Genomic DNA, 21769 nt, shown 5'->3' with positions numbered 1-21769 from the left:
GGAGTAGGGATTTCCATGCAACGGATGCACTAGAGCTATAAATGTATGAAGGCACAACAAAAGAAACTAAGTGGGTGTGCATCCAACTTGCTTGCTCACGAAGACCTAGGGCATTTGAGGAAGCCCATTGTTGGAATATACAAGCCAAGTTCTATAATGAAAATTTCCCACTAGTATATGGAAGTGACAAAACAAGAGACTCTTTATCATAAAGATCATGGTGCTACTTTTAAGCACAAGCGTGGAAAAAAGGATAGTAGCATTGTCCCTTTTATTTTATTTTTTATTTTTTTTATTTGGCCTTTCTTTTTTTTCTTTGGCCTTTCTTTTTTATTTTTTTATTTTGGACAATGCTCTATTAATGATGATCATCACACTTCTATTTATTTACAACTCAATGATTACAACTCAATGATTACAACTCAATACTAGAACAAAATATGACTCTATATGAATGCCTCCGGCGATGTACCGGGTAGGGCAATGAATCAAGAGTGACATGTATGATAATTTATGCATGGTGGCTTTGCCACAAATATGATGTCAACTACATGATCATGCAAGGCAATGTGACAATGATGAAGTGTGTCATAATAAACGGAACGGTGGAAAGTTGCATGGCAATATATCTCAGAATGGCTATGGAAATGCCATAATAGGTAGGTATGGTGGCTGTTTTGAGGAAGATATAAGGAGGTTTATGTGTGATAGAGCATACCATATCACGGGGTTTGGATGCACCGGTGAAGTTTGCACCAACTCTCAAGGTGAGAAAGTGCAATGCACGGTACTGAAGAGGCTAGCAATGATGGGAAGGTGGGAGTACGTATAATCCATGGACTCAACATTAGTCATAAAGAACTCACATACTTATTGCAAAAATCTACAAGTCATCAAAAAACAAGCATTACGCGCATGCTCCTAGGGGGATAGATTGGTAGGAAAAGACCATCACTCATCCCCAACCACCACTCATAAGGAAGACAATCAAAGAGCACCTCATGTTTCAAATTTGTTACACAACGGTTACCATACGTGCATGCTACGGGAGTTGCAATCTTCAACACAAGTATTTCTCAAATTCACAACTACTCAACTAGCACAACTTTAATATCACCATCTTTATATCTCAAGACAATTATCAAGTATCAAACTTCTCATAGTATTCAATGCACTTATTTATGAAAGTTTTTTATTATACCAATCTTGGATGCCTATCATATTAGGACCAATTTTATAGCCAAAGCAAATTACCATGCTGTTCTTAACGACTCTCAAAATAATATAAGTGAAGCATGAGAGATCAATAATTTCTATAAAATAAAACCACCACCGTGCTCTAAAAGATATAAGTGAAGTACTAGAGCAAAATTATCTAGCTCAAAAGATATAAGTGAAGCACATAGAGTATTCTAATAAATTCCGATGCATATGTGCCTCTCCCAAAAGGTGTGTACAGAAAGGATGATTGTGGTAAACTAGAAAGCAAAGACTCAAATCATACAAGATGCTCCAAGCAAAAAACATATCATGTGGTGAATAAAAAAATAGCCTCAAGTAAAGTTACCGATGGATGAAGACAAAAGAGGGGATGCCTTCCGGTGTGCAAATATAGCCTCAAGTAAAGTTGTCCTTGAATTTTACCTTGGGGTGCCTTTGTCATCCCCAAGATTAGGCTCTTGGCACTCCTTATTCCATAATCCATCAAATCTTTACCCAAAACTTGAAAACTTCACAACACAAAACTCAACAGAAAATCTCATGAGCTCTGTTAGTATAAGAAAACAAACCACCACTTAAGGTAATGTAATGAACTCATTATTTATCTATATTGGTGTTATACCTACTGTATTCCAACTTCTCTATGGTGCATACCCTCCGATACTAGCCATAGATTCATCAAAATAAGCAAACAACACACGAAAAACAGAATCTGTCGAAAACAGAACAGTCTGTAGTAATCTGTAGGTTTCGAATACTTCTGTAAACCCAAAAATTCTGAAATAAATTGGTGGACATTAGGAATTTGTCTATTAATCATATACCAAAATAATCAAACTAATCACACTATCCAGTAAAAAATGGCAATAAATCTTGTGAACGCTAAAGTTTCTGTTTTGACAGCAAGATCGCAAAAACTTCCCCCAAGTCTTCCCAAAGGTTCTACTTGGCACAAACACTAATTAAAAGCATAAAACCACATCTAAACAGAGGCTAGATGAAGTATTTATTACTAAACAGACCCAAAAAGCAAGAAAAAAATTGGGTTGCCTCCCAACAAGTGCTATCGTTTAACGCCCCTAGCTAGGCATAAAAACAAGAATAGATCTAGATATTATCATCTTTGGTATGCAATCCACAAGTGGATCTCATAATAGATTCATAAGGTAATTTAATTTTCTTTCTAGTAAAGTGTTCCATGCCTTTCCTTAACGGAAATTAGAGTCTAATATTCCCTTCTTTCATATCAATAATTGCACCAGTCGTTCTAAGGAAAGGTCTACCAAGAATAATGGGACATGTAGGATTGCAATCAATATAAAGAACAATGAAATCTATGGGCACATAGTTCCTATTTGCAACAATAAGAGCATCATTAATCCTTTCCATAGGTTTCTTAATAGTGGAATCTGCGAGGTGCAAATTTAAAGAATAATCATCAAATTCACGGAAACCTAACACATCACACAAAGTTTTTGGAATCGTGGAAATGCTAGCACCCAAATCACATAAAGCATAGCATTCATGATCTTAGATTTTAATTTTAACAGTAGGTTCCCACTCATCATGAAGTTTTCTAGGGATAGAAACTTCTAATTCAAGCTTTTCTTCATAATATTGCATTAAAGCATCAACGATATGTTTGGTAAAAGCTTTATTTTGACTATAAGCATGCGGAGAATTTAGCAAGGATTGTAACAAGGAAATACAATCTATCAAAGAGCAATTATCATAATTAAATTCCTTGAAATCCAAAATAGTGGGTTCATTGCTATGTAAAGTTTTAACCTCTCCAATCCCACTTTTGCCAATTTTTGCATCAAGATCTAAAAACTCCGAATCATTGGGACGCCTTCTAACTAAAGTTGAATCATCTCCAGTCCCATCATTATCAAGATTCATATTGCAAAACAAAGATTTAATAGGAGACACATCAATCATCATTAGATCTTCCTCCTTATTATCATCAAAACTAGAAGAACACGCTTTTATAAAGCAATCCTTTTTTGCATGCATCCTAGCGGTTCTTTATTTGCACTCATCAATGGAAATTCTCATGGCTTTGAGAGACTCATTGATATCATGCTTAGTTGGAATAGATCTAAGTTTCAAGGAATCAACATCAAGAGAAATTATATCCACGTTCCTAGCCAACTCATCAATCTTAGACAAGTTTTCTTCAATCAAAGCATTGAAACTCTTTTGCGAACTAAGAAATTCTTTAATACTAGATTCAAAATCAGAGGGCATCTTATTATAATTTCCATAATAATTGTTGTAGGAATTACCATAATTATTAGAGGAATTACTAGGATACGGCCTAGGATTAAAGTTTCCTCTATACGCGTTGTTACCAAAATTGTTCCTACCAACAAAATTCACATCCATAGATTCATTATTATTCTCAATCAAAGTAGACAAAGGCATATCATTAGGATCAGAAGAAACACTCTTATTAGCAAACAATTCTATAAGTTCATTCATCTTTCCACTCAAAACATTAATTTCTTCTATAGCATGAACCTTTTTACTAGTAGATCTTTCGGTGTGCCATTGAGAATAATTAACCATAATATTATCTAGGAGTTTGGTATCTTCTCCTAAAGTGATTTACATAAAAGTGCCTCCCACGGCCGAATCTAAAAGATTTCTAGAAGCAAAATTCAATCCAGCATAAAAAATTTGTATGATCATCCACAAGTTCAAACCATGTGTAGAGCAATTACGTATCATTAATTTCATCCTCTCCCATGGTTGTGCAAAATGCTCATGATCTAGTTGCTTAAAGTTCATAATATCGTTTGTAAGACATATGATCTTAACGGGAGGAAAATATTTAGAGGTAAAAGCATCTTTGCACTTGTTCCAAGAATCAATACTATTTTTAGGCAAAGACGAAAACCAAGTTTTAGCATGACCTCTAAGCGAAAACGGGAATAGCTTCAATTTAACAATATCATTATCCACATCCTTCTTCTTTTGCATATCACACAAATCAACAAAGCTGTTTAGATGCGTAGCGGCATCTTCACTAGGAAGGCCAGAAAATGGATCTTTCATGACAGATTCAGCAAAGCAGTATTAATTTCACAATATTCGGCATCAGTAAGGGGAGAAATCGGAGTGCTAATAAAATCATTATTGTTGGTATTGGAAAAATCACACAATTTAGTATTATCTTGAGCCATCGTGACAAATAATCCAACACACAAGCACACAAGAAGCGAGCGAAAAAGAGGCGAACGGAAAAAGAGGGCGAATAAAATGGCAAGGGTGAAGTGGGGGAGAGGAAAACGAGAGGCAAATGGCAAATAATGTAATGCGAGGGATAAGAGTTTGTGATGGGTACTTGGTATGTCTTGACTTGTGCATAGATCTCCCCGGCAACGGCGCCAGAAATCCTTCTTGCCACCTCTTGAGCACTATGTTGGTTTTCCCTTGAAGATGAAAGGGTGATGCAGCAAAGTGAGGGAGTCCTGGACTAAGGGGTCCTCGGGCGTCCGACCTATTAGCCATGGGCCGGACTGATGGGCTGTGAAGAACACGAAGACCGAAGATTGCACCCGTGTCCGGATGGGACTCTCCTTGGCGTGGAAGGCAAGCTTGGCGACCGAATATGTAGATTCCTTTCTTTGTAACCGACCTTGTGTGACCCTAGATCCTCCCGGTGTCTATATAAACCGGAGGACTTAGTTCGGAGAAGAGAGATTCATTATCATAGTCATACAGGCTAGACCTCTAGGGTTTAGCCATTACGATCTCGTGGTAGATCAACTCTTGTAATACTCATATTAATCAAGATAAATCAAGCAGGACGTAGGGTATTACCTCCATAGAGAGGGCCCGATCCTGGGTAAACATCGTGTCCCCTGTCTCCTGTTACCATCGACCTTAGACGCACAGATCGGGACCCCCTACCCAAGATCCGCCGGTTTTGACACCGACATTGGTGCTTTCATTGAGAGTTCCACTGTGCCGTCCTCAAAAGGTTCGATGGCCCCTTCAATCGTCAACAATGACGCTGTCCAAGGAGAAACCTTCCTCCCCGGACAGATTTTTGTGTTCGGCGGCTTCGCACTGCGGGCCAACTCGTTTGGCCATCTGGAGCAGATCGATAGCTACGCCCCTGGCCATCATGTCAGATTTGGGAGCTTGATCTACGTCGTAGACATCTGTGGGGATTTGATCTTCACTGGATTCGAGACCGCGGCGATCGCTCCTGGTCACCTCGATGAACATGACATAAATCTGTCATCGGACCACATTCAGGAGATAGCCCCTGTAACTGCTCTGTCCTTAGATCCGGAGTATACGCCACCATCTAAGGACTGGAGGTTCAACCCTACCACACAGATTCCCTGGCGTCGGAGCCGCACATGGACTTAAACTCACACAATATTTGTGTCACCGGAACCCCGGACTCGTCTCTGGGTGTAAGTTCTGAACCATGTGAGTCCACGGATGCCGACCTTGATCATTTATTGATCTTCGAGTTAAGCGCCGCAGACATCTTCCAGCACTCACCCTTGGGTGATGTGCTAAGCTCATTAAAGAAAATGTCCTTGGCGGGGGACTCACAGCCGAACTATATCCGGTTCGAACTAGAAGCTGATGACAGGGAACTTCGCTCCCCACCCGCCACCCACTTTATAACCACTGTCGAAGACTTAACTGGCATGCTCGATTATGACTCCGATGACATCGTCGGCATGGATGACGATGCCGGAGAAGAAGAGGCCCAGGACCCATTGTTCACCGGATGTTGGATGGCCACTTCCTCGTACGATGTGTACATGGTGGATGCACCAAAGGAGAATAGCGACGATGACAAAGAAAATCCAGTTGAGAATAAACCTCCTGAGACACAGCAAAAACGTCGGCGTCCTCGGCGCCGCTCTAAGTCACGTCGTTCAAAGGATAGCAATACCGGAACCAGAGAAGACAATACTCCGGACGATGCCAAAAACAATGAAGACATTGCTGAGGTAACATCCGAACAGGAGGAGCAAGAAAACAGGCAAGCTAGCCCCGACGAACAGGCCAGGCCCAATGACTCGGAGGACGGTAGTTATCATCTTCTCTCTCAGGATGAGGAAAGCCTCGGCAACGAAGATTTCATTGTGCCTGAGGAACCTCTCGAGCAGGAGCGCTTCAAGCGCAAGCTAATAGCCACCGCAAGGAGCCTGAAAAAGAAGCAACAGCAGCTTCAAGCTGACCAATATCTGCTCGTTGACAGGTGGACTGACGTTCTGGCAGCCGAAGAATACGGCCTCAGATGCCCAGCCAAGAGTTACCCAAAACGTAGATTGCTACCTCAGTTCGATGAAGAGGCGTCGGAGCCCATACTTCCCTCGCGTAATGCGGCCGACTGAACACTACGTGGTCGGGACAGTGCGGCGGACCGACCACCTCGTGGTCAGGATAGAGTGGAAACTCAAGGCGAACAGCAGCCCGCCCCGCCGCCATGATAAAACAGAGACAAAACAGTTCTTGGTCATACACACGACCTCCGGCAGACCCTGGATAGTAGGGCAGGATATACCCGAACGATTTACGGATCACGAGGACGTTCCTCGACACGTGATGATGCTACCTATTCGAACGTGACAAACCTAGTCACACCCGAGCCGACAACCGCAGACGGACTCCATCGGAGCTACGTCGCGACGCGGCCTGATATAGAGGCACCACACACCCTCTTTGCTTCACCGATGACGTAATGGATCACGAATTCCCCGAAGGGTTCAAACCCGTTAACATTGAATCATATGACAGAACAACCGACCCCGCGGTATGGATCGAGGTTTTGATTCTCCATATCCACGTGGCCCGCGGAGATGACCTCCACGCTATCAAAGACCTCGCACTAAAGCTCAAAGGGCCAGCTCGGCACTGGTTAAACAGCATGCCTGAAAACTCTATCGGCAGCTAGGAGGGCTTGGAAGAACCCTTCCTTGACAACTTCCAAGGTACATATGTCCGGCCACCAGACGTCGATGACTTAAGCCACATAGTCTAACAACCTGGAGAGTCAGCCAGGAAATTTTGGACTAGGTTCCTAACCAAAAAGAACCAGATCTTCGACTGTCCGGATGCCGAAGCTCTAGCGGCCTTTAAACATAGCATCCACGACGAATGGCTCGCGCGCCACCTCGGCCAAGAAAAGCCGAAATCTATGGCAGCCCTCACGGCACTTATGACCCAATTTTGTGCGGGTGAGGATAGTTGGCTGGCTCATAGTAAAAATACGGCCAGCAACGCAGGCCCCTCTGAGGCCAAAAATAGAAACGACAAACTCTGACGTAACAGACACAAACGCCGTAGCAATGGTAATAATACCAACGACACTACAGTCAACGCAGGATTCAGCGGCTCCAAGTCCAGCCAACGGAAGAAACTGTACAAGAGAAACAATCAGGGACCATCCAGCCTGGACCGCATACTCAACCGTCCGTGCCAAATCCATGGCACCCCAGACAAACTAGCCAACCATACCAACAGAGATTGCTGGGTTTTTAAGCAAGCCGACAAGTTAAATGCCGAGAACAAGGAAAAGGGATAGCAGAGGGAGGACAATGACAAGGAGCCCCTGCAGCCAAACACAGGGGGACAGAAGAAGTTTCCCCCTCAGGTCAAAACGGTGAACATGATATATGCTACACACATCCCCAAGAGGGAGCGCAAGCGCGCACTCAGGGATGTCTACGCAATAGAGCCAGTCGCCCCAAAATTCAATCCATGGTTGTCATGCCCGATCACTTTTGATCACCGGGATCATTCGACCAGTATCAGTCACGACGGTTCAGCCGCACTAGTCCTGGACCCAACAATTGATGGGTTCCACCTGACGCGAGTCCTGATGGACGGTGGCAGCAGCCTCAACTTGCTCTATCAGGATACAGTGTGCAAAATGGGCATTCATCCATCAAGAATCAAACCCACAAAGACTACATTCGAAGGAGTCATACCAGGTGTAGAGGCCCGTTGTACGGGCTCAATCACGCTCGAGGTTGTCTTTGGATCCCCGGACAATTTCTGAAGCAAGGAGTTAATCTTCGACATAGCCCCTTTCGCAACGGCTATCACGCATTGCTTGGACGGACCGCATTCGCCCGATTCAACGCATTGCTGCACTATTCTTATCTCAAGCTCAAGATGTCGGGTCCACGTGGCGTCATAACAACCAATGGAAATATAGAACACTCCCTCCGTACCGAAGAGCACACAGCTGCCTTAGCAGCAAAAGTATAGAGCGGCCTTCTCAAGAAGAACCTTAATTTGGCTGCCGAGCCCTCGGACACCGTCAAGAGGGTCCGAACTACCCTACAGCAGGATAGCTCGTCAGGAGCTAGACTAGCAATTCGGCCTCCGTCTCAGTCCTGGTCAAGTAGTGGCATTCGCACCATGCGTACATAACTACGCACTCAAAATTCCATGGGCATCGACGGAGGCATAGCTAGTTTATGATCCGCAATTCGGCTAGACCGCCCCAGACACTCATACTTTCACTATTCCCTTTTTCTTTTATTTTTCCTTTTTTACAGGCCTTTTCTGGCGGCTTGACCATCGACTCTTTTCGAAGGATAAAAACACTAGGACAATAAGAAGCATGGATGTACTGGAAACTCTTAGGTGGTCTCTTTAATGATCCCTTTACCTATCTTCAGGACCCATACGTAGCTCTCTCTTGGTGAAGGCATAGTAAACAGCCTTTCTGTTTATTGCACTACTTGTATAAATACGCTTTAACGCACCAATAAACTTATAATAGAAACAGTTTGCGGCCCAAATTTTCACGGCCCTAGCTTACCACTAGTTCTTATTTTTCATTATTTTTGTCTTTTCCTTTCTGGTAATTCTATCAGGTAACACCTGTACACTTTGGTACGTTTGATGTTTTCTAGGGGCTTCATAGCACCACACACTACGGCAACAAAAGTTTGAACACTTTTTATAAGTATAGTTCGGCACCCCGAATTTAGCATTATATGCATTGGCTCCGAATTATGTCTTGGGTCAATAGTTGGGTTGCCCGGCTCCTGTGCTTACTACCTTACGTTCCGCTATATCAGCTAAGGTAGTAAAGGGAGAACTACTATGATTGTGCCTTGGTTTATCCAAAGGAGCACCACAGTAGAGAAAGCCGAAAACTGACTGTCATGATGCAGCGAGATCCGGCCAGCTGTTCGGAGGTTGCAAATCGTTGGAGATTTCTTCCGCATTACGCGAAGGATCGGTACTTCCCGATCAGATGCTTATAGCACTCTAGTCCGAATACTAGGGGTTGCGCCCATGTTTTTATTGTCGAACTCTTATGGCTAAGTGAGGGCGTTAACGCCGCATAGTCTGGTTGCTTGGTTCGTTGCGCTAAACAACTCCTTCAAGGACCATATAACTGGATCAAGATTGTTTAGATACCATCCCGAACACCCCTGTACTACCTACGTGGGGGCAGAAGCTGACGACTGGCCAACCCTCAGATTTCATACAACACGGCCGCATAGGAGGTAAAATTTAAAAACATAACAAGCATTATATTACAAACTCACTTTGTTTTATCATACAAGGTAGAAGGAACTTGAATACATTCATTCAAAGATCGTGTCTTTCGCACACTGATCCGCAACAATGCGGGACCCCTCCAAGACATTGCCAAAGTATCGCCCAGGTGTGCGGTGCTCCTTGCCCTCCGGCGGCCCCTTGGTCAGCTCGGTGACGTCCATCTTCGCCCACCACATCTTGCGGCAGGCGAAGGCCATGCGTACACCTTCAATGCATGCTGATCGCTTGACGACATCTAGCCGAGGACAAGCGTTCACCAGCCGCTTCACAAGCCCGAAGTAGCTACTGGGCATAGCTTCGGCTGGCCATAGCCGGATTATCAAATCCTTCATGGCTAGCTCGGCCACCTTATGCAACTCCACCAGCTGTTTCAGATGATCGGTGAAGGGCACGGGATGCTCTGGCGCAAGATACTGCTACCAGAACAATTTCTCTATGGAGCTCCCTTCTTCGCTCAGAAGAACCCCGCGGTGTCGGACACACTGCTTGGCAGATCTGCGAAGGCCCTGGAGAACTCTGAATCCGGGTTACTAAGAAATACTTCTTCTTTATATATTTGCTTTGCATGCTAAACGCCTTACCAGTCACGATCTTCCTGGCCTCTTGGATTTCCTGGAGGGCACCCTGGGCTTCAACCCGGACCGCTTCCGCGCTTTGTCGAGCCTTGGAGAGTTCGGTCTCTCGAGCCGAAACATCGCCCTCCAGGGTCCCTTACTTTTTTACTGCGTCTTGGAGCTCTTGCTGGACCTCGTTCAGCCGGGCCTTCAGCTTCTTGCGAGCGGCCTGCTCCTTGACGGCTTTCCCCTCGGCTTCGGCCAGGGCCTATTTCAGGGCCTTGACCTCGGTCGTCGCCCTACACATATCATAACAGTACAGATAGTATACATGATTTATTATTTCTGAAATACATTGCGAGTCACTACATACCTTGCTGTCTTCCAGCTGCTTCCTCGCCTGGCCGAGCTCCTCTTCGGCTTGCTCCAGTCTCTGCTTTAGTCCGGAGACTTCGGCAGTATGAGCAGTCGCTACCAGCAGCGACGCCTGCTTATTCACGTCAGACACAATTTGGTTAGTTTCTTGCGAAATTTATTTGATCCTCTATCCGGTTTTTCTTTCCGAACACCGGACAGTGTCTCAAGGGATAGTATCTATGTGGGGATTTTTCTCGGTTAAATGTCGCTTACCTCAAAACCTGCCAGCAGGCCGCTGCAAGCTTCGGTCCGCTTTTAACGGACTGAACCTTATCAGTCACCGTACCCATAAGGATACGGTGTTCTTCCACAATGGAAGCGCCCCGTAGTGCTTCCAATAGATTGTCCGGCGCCTCTGGTTGGATAGAGGTCGTCGGCAGGGCAGACACGCCTCCTTCTCTTAAAGGAAGCTGCTTGTCGGACTCCAGGGGCATATGGGTCACCGGATCCATGCTCATATGGGGACCAAATTGAGCACGGCCCCCATCGTTAGTCTCCATGGGGGTCTCCCCCCCATATGTCCGGCGGCCGACGTGTCACCCTCCGACGCCGCCACGACGGGTTCTTGCACCTCCCCTGGCCTGGGAAGGTCCTTTTTGGGAGAGAACCTCGTCGTCTCCCTTGGCCTTGGGAGAGTAAGCGGCCGGCGGTGTTTCGCTGGCCATTTCCTTTGAGTCCAACGAGTCCTATGATGAGGATCGCTGGGAGCTGTCGTGGGCCGGACTGCAGTAACATGATTAAACCATGTAAATATCATAAAGTGAAAGGGTCGAATAAATGGCCATGTACGAGTTCTTAGTACTCACGATGCGGCCAGGGGCCTGTTCCAGGGGTGTCGCTCCGGACTGCTGTCGACGTCCCATGCGGAGCTGCCCGCGAGAGGGCCTTTCCCCCTCTTGGGCGCCTCCACCTCCAGCTTCATGGAGGCCGCCCTCTTCTTTCTCCCCCCATCAGGGGGAGAGTCGCTCTCCTCCTCCTCCTCCTCTTCTTTGGCGGTGGAGGAATGGGTCTTGTCTTCGGACATTATGTCCGAAGTGAACTTGCGACGGGGGCCACTCCGGACCCCCTTGGCCTTCCCCATGGCCTTCTTCTCTGGAGCCTTGTAGGGCGCCGGCACCAGCATCTTCGCTAGACGCGGGATGACTGGTTCTTCAGGCAGCGGAGCCGGACATTGGATCCGCTTCACCCTCTTCATCCATTCCTGGAGAAGCAATGATGATAAAAGTTCAGACACCCTCCTTGAAATAAACAAGTAGAGGATGTGTTAAAAACTTACCTCGCTGACGGGGTGGTTAATGTCGTGCCCGCGGTCCGAATCTGTGGCCAGCGGTGTCTCGTTGCCCTTAAAGAGCAACCTCCAGACATCTTCGTGAGTGGTCTCGAAGAGCCTCTTCGGGGTATGGTGCTTTTTCGGATTGAACTCCCATAAAGGGAGACTTCGGCTTTGGCACGGGAGAATCCAACGAACTAGCATCACCTGGATTACGTCGACAAGCTTGATGTGTTTGTCCACCATGCTTTGGATGCGCATCTGCAGCGCTATCAGCTCGTCTGACGAAGACTAATTCGGGCTCTTCTCGACCCAGGAAGTGAGCTGCATTGGAGCGCCAGAGTTGAATTTGGCAGCTGCGGCCCGGCCGGCATCGTGGGGTTCTGTGATGTAGAACCACTGTTTCTGCCATTCCTTGATAGTCTCCACGAAAGTACCTTTCGGCCAGGAGACATTGGTCAGCTTACTCACCATGGCGCCTCCGCACTCCGCGTGCTGGCCATCCACCACCTTTGGCTTCACATTGAAGACCTTGAGCCACAGCCCAAAGTGGGGTTGAATGCGGAGGTAGGCCTCACACACGACAATGAACGCCGAAATGTTGAGGAAAGAGTTCGGGGATAGATCATGGAATTCTATCCCATAATTGTACATCAGCCCGCGGACGAAAGGGTGGAGTGGAAACCCTAGCCCGCGGAGGAAATGAGGGATGAACAACACCCTCTCATTGTGCTTCGGTGTGGGGACGACTTGCCCTGGGCTGGAAGACGGTGGCCGATTTCCTTCTCCAGGTACCCGGTCGCCCGAAGCTCAGTAATGTCCTCCTCCTTAACGGAGGAGACCATCCACTTGCCTTGACCTCCGGATCCGGACATGGTTGAGTGCTAGCTTGAGTGGGAAGAAGATGAGAGCTTGGGCGCTGGAGCTCAAGAGTAGAAGGGTAGAGGAAGAGAGAAGGCGTGGGAGAAGAAGGGGGAATCCTTATCCCCTTATAAAGGCGGTGAATACCGAACGCCTCCCCACTCACCTTAAAACCCGGCTATTCCCAAGGGCTATGTAAACATGCACGGTTGGGTTACCCACGCCTGAATTGATGATAATCCTACAATAAAGGGACACGATCTCTGCTTTGACAAGACGTGCCAATGGAAACCGCGTATCAAAACATGGAGCGGCAGACGAAAAGCGATTCGAAATTATGACCGGGCAAACGTGATGTCATATTACAAAAAGTTGTCACTGGATTGGACTCGTGGAAAATTATATTCCCTTTGTGGTTGTGTGTGGTGCGTGTGTTACAGGTCCGGGCACATTCAATACGTCCGAAGACTATCTTGGAGTTTGAAAGGAGGAACCCGCCTTGCAATGCCGAAGACAGATCTACGCGCCGGATACCTTGTCATTGAAGCCAGGTTGAGGGGCTACTGAGGGAGTCCTGGACTAAGGGGTCCTCGGGCGTCTGACCTGTTAGCCATGGGCTGGACTGATGGGCTGTGAAGAACATGAAGACCAAATATTGCACCCATGTCCGGATGGGACTCTCCTTGGCGTGGAAGGCAAGCTTGGCGACTGAATATGTAGATTCCTTTCTTTCTAACCGACCTTGTGTGACCCTAGATCCTCCCGGTGTCTATATAAACTGGAGGACTTAGTCCGGAGAGGAGAGATTCATTATCATAGTCATACAGGCTAGACCTCTAGGGTTTAGCCATTACGATCTCGTGGTAGATCAACTCTTGTAATACTCATATTCATCAAGATCAATCAAGCAGGACGTAGGGTATTACCTCCATAGAGAGGGCCCGAACCTGGGTAAACATCATGTCCCCTGTCTCCTGTTACCATCGACCTTAGACGCACAGTTCGGGACCCCCTACCTGAGATCTGCCGGTTTTGACACCGACACAAAGTAGCGTAAGTATTTCCCTCGGTTTTTGAGAACCAAGGTATCAATCGAGTAGGAGACTGCATGCAAGTCACCTCGCACCTACACAAACAAATAAGAACCTCGCAACCAACGCGATAAAGGGGTTGTCAATCCCTTCACGGTCACTTATGAGAGTGAGATCTGATAGAGATAATAAGATAAATATTTTTGTTATTTTAATGATATAGATTGAAAGTAAAGATTGCAAAGTAAAATAGATTGGAAACTTATATGATGGAAGATAGATCTGGGGGGCCATAGGTTTCACTAGTGGCTTCTCTCAAGATAGCATAAGTATTACGATGGGTAAACAAATTACTGTCGAGCAATTGATAGAAAAGTGCATAATTATGAGAATATCTAGGCTTGATCATGTATATAGGCATCACGTCCGCGACAAGTAGACCGAAACGATTCTGCATCTACTACTATTACTCCACACATCAACCGCTATCCAGCATGTATCTAGAGTATTAAGTTCATAAGAACAGAGTAATGCATTAGGCAAGATGACATGATGTAGAGGGATAAACACAAGCAATATGATATAAACCCCATCTTTTTTATCCTCGATGGCAACAATACAATATGTGCCTTGATGCCCCTGCAGTCACTGGGAAAGGACACCGCAAGATTGAACCCAAAGCTAAGCACTTCTCCCATTGCAAGAAAGATCAATCTAGTAGGCCAAACCAAACTGATAATTTGAAGATACTTGCAAAGATAACAAATCATACATAAAAGATTTCAGAGAAGAATCAAATATTGTTCATAGATAAACTTGATCGTAAACCCACAATTCATCGGATCTCGATAAACACACCGCAAAAAGAATTACATAGAATAGATCTCCAAGAAGACCAAGGAGAACTTTGTATTGAGATCCAAAGAGAAAAAAGAAGCCATCTAGCTAATAACTATGGACCCGAAGGTCTATCGTAAACTACTCACACATCATCGGAGAGGCTATGGTGTTGATTTAGAAGCCCTCCGTGATTGATTCCCCCTCCGGCGGAGCTCCGAAAAAGGCCCCAAGATGGGATCTCTTGGGTACAGAAGGTTGTGGCGGTGGAAATAGGGTTTCGTGGTGCTCCTGGATGTTTTCGGGGTATATGGATATATATAGGAGGAAGAAGTAGGTCGGTGGAGCTGCGAGGGGCCCATGAGGGTGGGGGCACGCCCAAGGGGGGAAGGTGCGCCTCCCTACCTCGTGGCCTCCTTGCTCCTTTCTTGACGTCTACTCCAAGTCCCCTGGATCACGTTTGTTCCAAAAATAACTCTCCCGAAGGTTTCATTCCGTTTGATATTCCTTTTCTGCGAAACACTGAAATAGGCAAAAAAACAACAATTTGTACTGGGCCTTGGGTTAGTAGGTTAGTCCCAAAAATAATATAAAAATGTATAATAAAGCCCATCAAACATCCAAAACAGATAATATAATAGCATGGAACAATCAAAAATTATCGATACGTTGGAGACGTATCAGTTAGCATCCTTGTTGTGCTCACCTCATTTACATTAAGTTGTTGGTGCACTTAGTTGAGCCTAGTATATTTCAGATTTGTACTTGAAAAGTATCCGTTTAAGTTAATTTCCGCATTAGGATAAAGCCAAATTCATAGAAGTTTTTAAAACGCCTATTCACCCCCCTCTAGGTGACATCGTGGTCCTTTCAATCATCAAGCACCAAACTCCCATTGAACTTCCGTATGGTATTCTCCCTTCTCATTTATGACGTGATCAAGAAAGAATCCCGCCAATTCCTCTTTTCCTCGTATACAATCATGTAGTAGGAGTTCATCCCGCATATGCCAGATCAAATTTAAAGAAGAGGGTCAATACATATATATGAATAAAACTCAACACAATTGATGGTAATAAAATAAAATTGTGAATATTATTGTTTATGTACTTGAAATTGTTTGTCAGAAAGCCCCGCTCAAAGGTTGAGTGGCGAATGAACTCGCAGACTTAGTATCCACATAAATTATCCCCGCCTTCCTGCCACAAGCACTTTACGAAAATATAGTTAAATCAAACTGATAATAAAGCATGATAAATGGTATTGATGAAACTAGAATGAATGATAGATGCACGGAACTGGCTAGTACTACTTACTCTGGGTTGTGTAAATCACAGCTCCTTCCGCAGACCCGGAACCATTTCGGTGAACTATTTCCAAACCCTGTCAGGCAAAGAAAATGATTACTTGATATCAGGAAATGAACGAAAGTTGCAGATATGGTGCGATAATGATTGAACTTACCTCTGGAGCATTGCAGTCGTGTCCGCATATTCCTGGGGATCTTTACGTCTTGAGTCTAAGATAGTTACTACTCCCCCGTCAAGCTTAATGGATAGCAGAATAAAGTGGAACCTGTGCACGCATAACTCATCAATTACATTACTTAACCTTGAGTAATTAAGTGAAACTGAATATGCACAAGACAGTAACACTCACTTGAAGTTGTAAGGAAAGAGTATTTTCCCTTTGTTTTGATGTCGAAGGAACGACTCTAGAGAGTTTTCCTTGGTATCTTTGACTCTGTTTTGTACCGTAAATTCATTTACGGTATTTGGGCTAATGAACCCAATGTCATAGATTTGTCCTCTTTTGCATTCGACGATCTTCAATCTGCATAATATAGTGATGATAATTATGTATACATGCAATGAACGAGCTGAGCTAGAGACTTAATTAATTATAGAAGTAGTACTTACATACAATAGCAAGTCATGAGTTGTTTGTCGAGGGCCTCTTGATTTAATAACTGAAATAACTCCACAAATTCAACAGGCATCAGGTCGACTCCAATGAAGTCGTTCTCATCTTTAATTCTCACCATCAAACTATCCTTCCCAGACTTCCTGCAGGTATCCATGTACCATTCATGCAATCTTTGCATCATCTTTGTTAGAGGAGGATGATCAGGTTTGACGAGAGCCTTCCCGTGCTCGTATATGAAGATCTCTACTACCTCTAACGTTTCAAACTCTACATCATCACTCAGGTAATCGCCAAGATTGGTACCGGGCAGTAGCCCCGGATGATTAGCGACGATATCGCTAGACACCTTAAGCGGGGGGCACGATTGCTTCGCTTGTTCGTCGAGCTGGGGAATTGTTTTCCACTTCTTCATTTTGCTAATTTTGCATCACTAGAAGTACTTCCCGACCGCCGCGCTTCATCATATGTCTTTGCAATACAGCGGTCATAGTTGGATTGCTGCGAAGGCGATGGTGGTCGCTTAAGGGCATCTAGAGTGCGCTTCAGTTTCACCGGATCTGTCATTTCCTTCGGAGGTGGAGGTTTCCGTTCAACATGAGCCTTCACTTCGGTAGCACTGATGTTCGTGTTTTCCTCTTCGGTCCTCTCATATGGTAACTTTGGAAGAGGCTTCAGGCTTGGACTAAATTTGTATTTCTTCGCACCTCTTGTACTCCTAGATGACGGAGCGGCGGCATCTCTCTTCCGTCGTTGCTGACGCGGCGAAGTCCGCTAACACACCAGAGGAGGCGGAGTCCGCTGACACGCTGCTACTTCTTGAGCTTGCGTTGGTGCTTCCCTTGAAGAGGACAAGGTGATGCAGCAAAGTAGAGATAAGTATTTCCCTCAGTTTGAGAACCAAGGTATCAATCCAGTAGGAGACAACACACAAATCACCAATACCTGCAAAAACAATCAAACAACTTGCACCCAACGCGATAAAGGGGTTGTCAATCGCTTCATGGTTACTTGCAAAAGTGATATCTGATAGAGATGGATGGAACTAAACAAAAGGTAAAGTAAATAATTTTTGGTATTTTTGGTTTATAGATCGGAAAGTAAAAGTCTGCAAAATAGTAGGTCGGAAACTTATATGATGGAAAATAGACCCGGGGGCCATAGGTTTCACTAGAGGCTTCTCTCAAGATAGAAAATAATACGGTGGGTGAACAAATTACTGTCGAGCAATTGATAGAAAAGCGCAAAGTTATGACGATATCTAAGGCAATGATTATGAAATATAGGCATCACGTCCATGTCAGGTAGACCGAAACGATTCTGCATCGACTACTATTACTCCACACATCGACCGACTCGTGTGTGCATCTTGAGTATTAAGTTCAAAAAGAACAGAGTAACGCATTAAGTAAGATGACATGATGTAGAGGAATAAACTTAAGCAATATGATGTAAACCCCATCTTTTTATCCTCGATGGCAACAATACAATACGTGCCTTGCTGCCCCTACTATCACTGGGAAAGGACACCGCAAGATTGAACCCAAAGCTAAGAACTTCTCCCATTGCAAGAAAAACAATCTAGTTGGCCAAACCAAACTGATAGTTCGAAGAGAATTACAAAGATATCAAATCATGCATATAAGAATTCAGAGAAGATTCAAATAATATTCATAGATAAACTAATCATAAATCCACAATTCATCGGATCTCGACAAACACACCGCAAAAGAATATTACATCAGATAGATCTCCAAGAACATCGAGGAGAACATGGTATATATTGAGAATCAAAGAGAGAGAAGAAGCCATCTAACTACTAGCTATTGACCCGTAGGTCTATCGTAAAGTACTCACGCTTCATCGGAAGGGCAATAGAGTTGATGTAGAAGCCCTCCGTGATCAAATCCCCCTCTGGCAGGATGCCGGAAAAGGCCCCTAGATGGGATCTCACGGGTACAGAAGGTTGCGATGGTGGAAAAGTGTTTCCGTGGATGCTTCTGGAGGTTCGGGAATATATGTGAATATATAGGTGAAAGAATTAGGTCAGGGGAGTCACGAGGGGCCCACAAGGCAGGGGGCGCGCCCTCCACCCTTCTGGCCGCATCGTGGCTCTTTTGACTTGCACCCAAGCCTCCTGGGTGTCTTCTGGTCCAAGAAAAATCATCGCGAAGGTTTTATTCTGTTTGGTATTCCTTTTCTGCGAAACTCAAAAACAAGGGAAAAACAGAAATTGGCACTGGCACTGGGCTCTAGGTTAATAATTTAGTCCCAAAAATAATATAAAATAGCATATTAATGCATATAAAGCATCCAAAAGTGGTAATATAATAGCATGGAACAATCAAAAATTATAAAGCATCCAAAACAGGTAATATCTCCAAGCTTAATTCTTGCTCGTCCTCGAGTAGGTAAATGATAAAAACAGGATTTTTGATGTGCAATGCCACCTAACATATTTATCCATGTAATTCTTCTTTATTGTGGCATGAACGTTCAGATCCATAAGATTCAAAAAAAATTAATATTGACATAAAAACAATAATACTTCAAGCATACTAACAAGGGAATTATGTCTTCTCAAAATAAGATGGCCAAAGAAAGCTTATACCTACAAAATCATATAGTCTGGCTATGTTCCATCTTCATCACACAAAATATTCAAATCATGCACAACCCCAATGACAAGCCAAGAAATTGTTTCATAATTTTGATGTTCTCAAACTTTTTAACTTTCATGCAATACATGAGCGTGAGCCATGGACATAACACTATAGGTGGAATAGAATATGGTGGTTGTGGAGAAGACAAAAAGAAGGAGATAGTCTCACATCAACTAGGCGTATCAACGGGCTATGGAGATGCCATCAATAGATATCAATGTGAATGAGTAGGGATTGCCATGCAATGGATGCACTAGAGCTATAAGTTTATGAAAGCTCAAAAAGAAACTAAGTGGGTGTGCATCCAACTCGTTTGCACATGAAGACCTAGGGCAATTTGAGGAAGCCCATCATTGGAATATACAAGCCAAGTTCTATAATGAAAAATCCCCTCTAGTATATGAAAGTGACAGCATAGGAGACTGTCTATCATGAAGATCATGGTGCTACTTTGAAGCACAAGTGTGGTAAAGGATAGTAACATTGCCCCTTCTCTCTTTTCTCTCATTTTTTGGGCTCTCTCTTTTTGGGGGCTTTTCTCTTTTTTTATTTTGGGCCTTCTCTCATTTTTTTACCCTCTTCCTTTTTTCGTCCGGAGTCTCATCCCAACTTGTGGGGGAATCATAGTCTCCATCATCCTTTCCACACATGGGACGATGCTCGAATAATGAAGATCGTCACACTTTTATTTACTTACAACTCAAGAATTAGAACTTGATACTTAGAACAAAATATGACTCTATATGAATGCCTCCGGCGGTGTATACTGGGATGTGCAATGAATCAAGAGTGACATGTATGAAAGAACTATGAACGGTGGCTTTGCCACAAATACGATGTCAACTACATGATCATGCAAAGCAGTATGACAATGATGGAGCGTGTCATAATAAACGGAATGGTGGAAATTTGCATGGCAATATATCTCAGAATGCCTATGGAAATGCCATAATAGGTAGGTATCGTGGATGTTTTGAGGAAGGTATATGGTGGGTGTATGGTACCGGCGAAAGATGTGTCGTACTAGAGAGGCTAGCAATGATGGAAGGGTGAGAGTGCGTATAATCCATGGAGTCAACATTAGTCATAAAGAACTCACATACTTATTGCAAAAATCTATTAGTTATCGAAATGAAGCACTATGCGCATGCTCCTAGGGGGATAGATTGGTAGGGAAAGACCATCACTCGTCCCCGACCGCCACTCAGAAGGAAGACAATGTGGTTCACCATACGTGCATCCTACGGGAATCACAAACTTCAACACAAGTATTTGTACAATCCAAAATTACTCAGTAGCATGACTCTAATATCACCATCTTTATATCTCAAAACAATCATAAGGAATCAAACTTCTCATAATACTCAATGCACTTTATATGAAAGTTTTTATTATATCCCTCTTGGATGTCTATCGTATTAGGACTAAATTTATAACCAAAGAAAATTACCATGCCTTTAGAGACTCTCAAAATAATATAAGTGAAGCATGAGAGTTCAATAATTTCTATAAAATAAAGCCACCGCCGTGCTCTAAAAAGATATAAGTGAAGCACTAGAGCAAAATTGCCTAGCATAAAAGATATAAGTGAAGCACATAGAGTATTCTAATAAATCACGATTCATGCGTGTCCCTCTCAAAAGGTGTGTACAGCAAGGATGATTGTGGAAAACTAAAAAGCAAAGACTCATACCATACAAGACGCTCCAAGCAAAACACATATCATGTGGTGAATAAAAATATAGCCTCAAGTAAAGTTACCGATAGACGAAGACGAAAGAGGGGATGCCTTCCGGGGCATCCCCAAGATTAGGCTATTGGTTGTCCTTGAATATTACCTTGGGGTGCCTTAGGCATCTCCAAGCTTAGGCTCTTGCCACTCCTTATTCAATAGTCCATCTAATCCTTACCCAAAACTTGAAAACTTCACAACACAAAACTCAACAGAAAATCTCATAAGCTCCGTTTGTATAAGAAAATAAATCACCACTTTTGGTACTGTTGTGAACTCATTATCTATTTATATTGGTGTAATATCTACTGTATTCCAACTTTTCTATGGTTCATACCCCCCGATACTACCCATAGATTCATCAAAATAAGCAAACAACACATAAAAAATCTGTCAAAAACAGAACAGTCTGTAGTAATCTGTAGCTCTCGAATACTTCTGTAACTCCCAAAATTCTGAAAAATTAGGACAACCTAAGAAAATTGTTTATTAATCTTCTGCAAAAAGAATCAGCATTTTATCACACTTTTGTTAAAAATGAGAATTGTTTTCTGAGCGCAAAAGTTTCTATTTTTCAGCAAGATCAAATCAACTATCACTGTAAGCCATCCTAAAGGTCTTACTTGGCACAAACACTAATTAAAACACAAAACCACATCCAACCAGAGGCTAGATGAATTATTCAAAGCAAAACAGGA

This window comes from Triticum urartu, chromosome 6 (assembly GCF_003073215.2).
Source record: "Triticum urartu cultivar G1812 chromosome 6, Tu2.1, whole genome shotgun sequence".
Lineage (NCBI taxonomy): Eukaryota > Viridiplantae > Streptophyta > Magnoliopsida > Poales > Poaceae > Triticum > Triticum urartu.
This window is presented reverse-complemented; position numbering follows the sequence as displayed.